Source organism: Panicum hallii, unplaced genomic scaffold (genome assembly GCF_002211085.1).
Source record: "Panicum hallii strain FIL2 unplaced genomic scaffold, PHallii_v3.1 scaffold_17, whole genome shotgun sequence".
In the NCBI taxonomy this organism is placed as follows: Eukaryota; Viridiplantae; Streptophyta; class Magnoliopsida; order Poales; family Poaceae; genus Panicum; species Panicum hallii.
The window spans coordinates 175245-181244 of NW_020356160.1; positions in this window are offsets into that span (position 1 = coordinate 175245).

Genomic DNA, 6000 nt, shown 5'->3' on the forward strand with positions numbered 1-6000 from the left:
TGATAACCCCACTAATCAGACGGAGGATCTGGGCCGCTCATGACTGTGAGCACAGCTGATATATCAGTTTTACACTCTCGAGAGGTTGCACAACTTTACCCACAAGTCATGAGCTACGCTAGTTGTTCATCACACTTCCTTAGGTGAGATGGCTAGCAAGCACACTACGAGACCGTTACAAAGGACACGTTAGTAAGGTGTAACCGCTAAGGATTCTGGATCAGCGACGATGGGGCCCACCTCCGGGGGTACAAGACACACAGCACAGACCAAGCCGGAGGAGCAGGGACCATTGAAGCTTACCACCCCTCTTGCCCACGCAGGTAAGTTACTCCCGAACCAAAATGACCTAATTAGTAAGTCAAGACCGTCCCATACCAGTCTTGTGGTTGCGCGGTTGTCCCAGGTTGTCGCTCTATGAACCGGTCCTTATGGAGAGTGGCCAACCAAGCACTAAGCACCGTGCTGGCCCCCTAAACCATGTTTCTAACAAAAACATCTTTTAAGGACGCACAAACCACTCAAGCACACAGCACAGAGGGTCGGCTCCAGAATTAAGTTGCATAAGACCATTAGTCAAATTAATTAAAAAGGACCAAGTGTGTTATAGCGCAGCAACCTAGCACAACTAACTAAGAATGCAACCCATAGGATATATATAAGGATATAAATGTGGCTAGGAAATCCTTATAGGTATACAGAATTAAATGCAGTATGAAATTGTATTTAAAAGTGATAGGAGGTTCATGCTATACTTGCCTTCCTCGTACTCTCCCGGCTGCTGCTCGAAGTGCTCGGAAGACGGCTGCTCCTGGTACTGCTCCAAAGGTTCCGCGTCTACTCACGATCATCAAACATAGCCCACACATACACACATGCATAACAAGAACAAACTATAAGAAAACAGTACACCAACCTAACAGAACAGCACATGAAACTAGCCTAGAACTAATCTACGCGTTACAACGATCGCGTGGATATAAAGAACACCTAAAACGGAGCTAAAACGTGAAAACTGCGCTTAAAACAGGATCCAGGGACCTAATTGTAAGAAAAACAGAGCAACCAGGGGCTTCTGGACAAAAACCGAGGACTAAAACGTAATTAAAGCTTAGACTCAGGGGCTAGCGCATGAAAACCCGAGACATGGACTGCGGCCACAAATTCCAGGGAACTCAGGGGGTCAAACGGAAGGAAAAGGACCTATCTGCAATTATTTTTGACTCACGGGTGGACGGCGGGTTGATTCCCCAAAAAGGCAGGGACTCTTTAGCAAAAGGGGCAGCTGAAGCGGTATGTTTTAATCTGGATCCTCGGATTGGATCTGTGCGGCCCAGATTAGAATCCACACTCGAAGGGGTACGGGACGATCTCAGCCTCTGGATCGAGATCGGACGGTCGGGAACGGATCTAGGTTTACAACTCGCGCGATCCACCGGATTTGAATTGGACGGCTGAGATTTAAAATTCCGGCGAACCGGTACGCGCTGCTTGGGTCCCTCGGATCTGAATCGCACGGCTCAGATCTACCCCGGCACGATCTAATCCTGGGCGTGGGCTCTAGATCGGATGGTTGAGGACTCTCGGGCGCTCGGGCGGCGGCGCTGGTCGCCGGAGCTTGTCTCCGCGGCGGCGCCTCGCCGGCGACACGCAATCCAACGTTCCCGGGGGCATCTCACGACGAGACCAGGCCTAGGGGGTAGAGCACGATGCGGGGAAACCATCTAGGCGCTCCAGGAGGCGAGATAGGGCTCGGGTAGGCGATTCCCGCGGCAAGGGCGGCTCGGGGCGGCGGTCACGCCGGCGGCGCTCGCGTTCTGGGTGTTACAGGTGGCTAAAGGCTATCGCAGCTGGTGCAAAAGGACCAGAGCGCGAAGGGGGACTCACCGAGGGGCTACGGTGCCCGGAGTGTGGCGGAGGAGGTGCAACGACGGCGACTGGCGGCAGCAGGACGACGGCGCTCGCGGGGAAAGGTGCTGCAGGGGTGGCCGGGGCCCTTAGCTGGGGTAGATCGGCTCCAGGTAGTCCTGTGGAGATGGCAGGGGGGTCAAGGGGGCGTGAGGATCGCCGGCGGCGGGTAATTGCGGAGGCGAATGAACTTACCCGTGGCGGCGACGCTGGAAGACTCCGGTGGCGGCTAGGGCTTTAGGGTTAGGGTCCAGGAGGGTTTGGGGCGGCCCTTTGTAGGGCGCGGAGTCACACTGGCGCGCGGGCCCGGGAAGAGAGGGTCGCCGGCGAGATCGGAGTTCGTTGGGCGCCGGGGAAACAGAGGACGGGGGAAGAAAGGGAGGTGGGAGATGGCGCTGACGTGCGGGGCCCGCGGTCAGAGAGAGAAAGGAAGGGAAGAGAGAGCCTGCGCGCGACTCGGCCGGGAGAAAAGGAGATGGGCCGGCTGCTGGGCCGTGCGGGGAGGGGAGAGAGGGAAGGGCGCTGGCCGAGCGTGGCCCACGCGGGGGAAAGGAAGGAGGGAGGGGGTGCTGGGCCTGGCTTGGGCCAGGAAAGAAGAGAGGGAGAGAGCCCGCGGGTGAGGGAGAGGAGAGGGAAAAGGGGAATTGGGCTGGGCCAAGGGTTTGGGGTTGGGCTGCTTCTTTTCATTCCTTTTCCTTTTCTATACCCAAACATTCCAACAAACTCATTTGAATTCAAATAAGTTTGAATTCAAACCCAACACAGTTAAAACAATGCACCAGCATGAATGCACAATCAAGTTGATCTTATGATTAATTTTATTTTCCTGTGTTATAAAATTACTTTAAATGCGACAAAAATTAAAGAAAAGCATGGAAAATTTATTTAAGCGCAAATAAATCCATTAAAATTAGGGAAAATTTACCTTAGGGTGTTACAAACCTACCCCCCTTACAGGAATCTCGTCCCGAGATTCGAATAGGCTAGCTAGCAAAGAGATCGGGATATGTCTTCCTCAGATCATCTTCTCGCTCCCAAGTAGCTTCATCCTCCGTGTGATGACTCCACTGAACACGGCACATCTTGACCTTCTTGTTTCGAGTGACTCTCTCAGATGTCCCCAGAATCTTCACCGGATGCTCAATATAGGTCAGGTCCTCCTACACATCTAACCCTTCTATCGGTGCTTGCTCTTCTGGCACCCTCAAGCACTTCTTCAGCTGAGACACGTGGAACACATCGTGCACTCCTGAGAGATTGAGTGGTAACTCCAGACGATATGCCACCTCACCTTTCCGTTCCAACACCTTGAACGGACCAATGTATCGAGGAGCTAGCTTCCCTCTTACATTAAACCTGCGGATTCCTCTCATCGGTGAGACCTTCAGATATACATGATCACCCACTGCGAAGGTCAAATCCCGACGACGAACATCCGCATAGCTCTTCTGACGAGTCTGAGCGACCCTCAGATTTTCTCGCACCTGCTGTACCAGCTGTTCTGCCTCTTTAACAATATCTGGGCCAAATACCTGCCTCTCTCCAATCTGATCCCAATACAACGGAGTCCTGCACTTTCGACCATACAGAGCCTCAAACGGGGACTTCTTCAGACTGGCCTGATAGCTGTTATTATAAGAAAACTCAGCATACGGCAGGCATTTATCCCAGCTGGTACCATACTGAATAGCACAAGCTCGAAGCATATCCTCCAACACTTGGTTGGTTCTCTCTGTCTGCCCATCTGTCTGAGGATGATAAGCAGTACTGAAGCGCAGCTTCGTATCCAACGAATCATGCAACTGCTCCCAGAACCGTGAAGTAAACTGAGATCCTCGATCAGATATAATCTTCTTAGGAACGCCATGCAGACAGACAATCCTGGAGATGTACAACTCTGCGAGTCTAGCACCGGAGTAAGTAGTGTTTACCGGAATAAAATGAGCCACCTTCGTCAACCGGTCCACTACTACCCATATGGAGTTGTACCCCTTCTGAGTACGAGGCAAGCCAACAATGAAGTCCATAGTGATTTCTTCCCATTTCCACTCTGGAATCTTCAACGGTTGCAATAACCCGGCTGGCCTCTGATGCTCTGCCTTGACACGCTGACAAGTGTCACAGATAGCCACGTACTCCGCAACGGAACGCTTCATTCCAGACCACCAGAATCGTTCCTTCAGGTCGTAATACATCTTCGTGCTGCCTGGATGGATAGAATACGCTGTATCATGAGCCTCACTCAGAATCAACTTCCTGAGATCGGCTACATCCGGCACACATATACGACCCTTGTACCACAAGGTACCCTGATCATCCTCTCTGAAATGAGGAGCCTTACCAGTCTTGAGCAACTCACGAATCTCCTGCAGCTTCTGATCTTCCTTCTGATGCTGCCTGATCTCTGCCTCTAGAGTGGGCTCCGCCTCGAACGATGTACCCGAGGTATGATGCAAGAAACCCAGACTCAACTGCTCAAACTCCTCGCATAACTCCTGAGGCATCTGAAAAGCCACGGCCATGTTAGCATAGCTCCTCCTGCTCAGAGCATCTGCTACAACATTGGCCTTGCCCGGATGATAGTGAATCTCCAGGTCGTAATCCTTGACCAGCTCTAGCCATCTTCTCTGCCGCATATTCAGCTCACTCTGAGTGAAAATATACTTGAGGCTCTTGTGATCGGTGTAAATATCACACCTCTGCCCAAACAAGTAATGCCTCCATATCTTCAGAGCATGCACAACTGCAGCTAACTCCAGATCATGAGTGGGATAATTCAGCTCGTGCCGGCGCAACTGCCGCGAAGCATAAGCTATCACTCTGCCATCCTGCATCAGAACGCAACCAAGACCATCCCTCGAAGCATCACAATACACTGTGAACCTCTTGCTCTGGTCTGGCAGAGTAAGGACTGGCGCCGTAGTCAACCTCTTCTTCAGCTCCTCGAAGGCCTTCTGACGCCCATCAGTCCAAGAGAAATCCACACCCTTCTCTAACAAGGAAGTCAAAGGCTTCGCAATCTTGGAGAAATTCTCGATGAACCTCCGATAATATCCAGCTAAGCCCAGAAAAGAGCGGACTTCCTTCACTGTCTGCGGTACAACCCAGTCAAGCACATCCTTCACCTTTCCGGGGTCCACAGCAATACCTCCCTTGGAGATAACATGACCGAGGAATGGAACCTCGTCAATCCAGAACTCGCACTTGCTGAGCTTGGCATACAGCTTGTGCTCTCTGAGCCTCTGCAACACAAGTCTCAGATGCTCCTCATGCTCCGCTTCTGACTTGGAATATATCAGGATATCATCAATAAATATCACCACAAAGGTGTCCAGATAATCCATGAAAACCTTGTTCATCAGATGCATGAAGAAAGCCGGAGCATTAGTCAAGCCAAAGGACATGACCGTATACTCATAGAGCCCATACTTGCAGGTGAATGCCGTCTTCGGAATATCCTCAGAACGAATCTTCAGCTGGTGATAACCCGAACGCAGATCAATCTTCGAGAATACACAAGCACCCTGAAGCTGATCAAAAAGATCCTCAATACGGGGCAATGGGTGCTTGTTCTTGATGGTGACCGCATTCAGATCCCGATAATCGACGCACATTCTCTTCGCACCATCCTTCTTCTCTACAAGCAATACAGGAAAAGCCCAAGGAGAGAAACTGCGACGGATATAACCCTTAGCTAGCAACTCGTCGACAGTCTTCTTAACCTCCTCATGCTCGACAGGAGCCATACGATAGGGCCTCTTAGCAATAGGAGCTGTGCCAGGCAAGAGATCAATAGAAAACTCAATGTCGCGATCAGGCGGCATACCTGGCAAATCATCCGGAAAGACATCCGAGAATTCAGACACCACGCGAATACCATCCGTGGGTCTAGCCTCCATCTGATGAAGAAATCCAGAAGGCTCTGTGGCACCAACAGTGACTTCCTGACCATCCGGTGCTGACAGAAGGACAGTCCTCTGAGCACAATCTATCCGGACTCCCCATTTAGCAAGAGTCTCCATCCCAAGGATCACATCAATGCCCTTGGAGTCAAGCACCATCAGATTCGCACTGAAATCTACCCCCCTTATA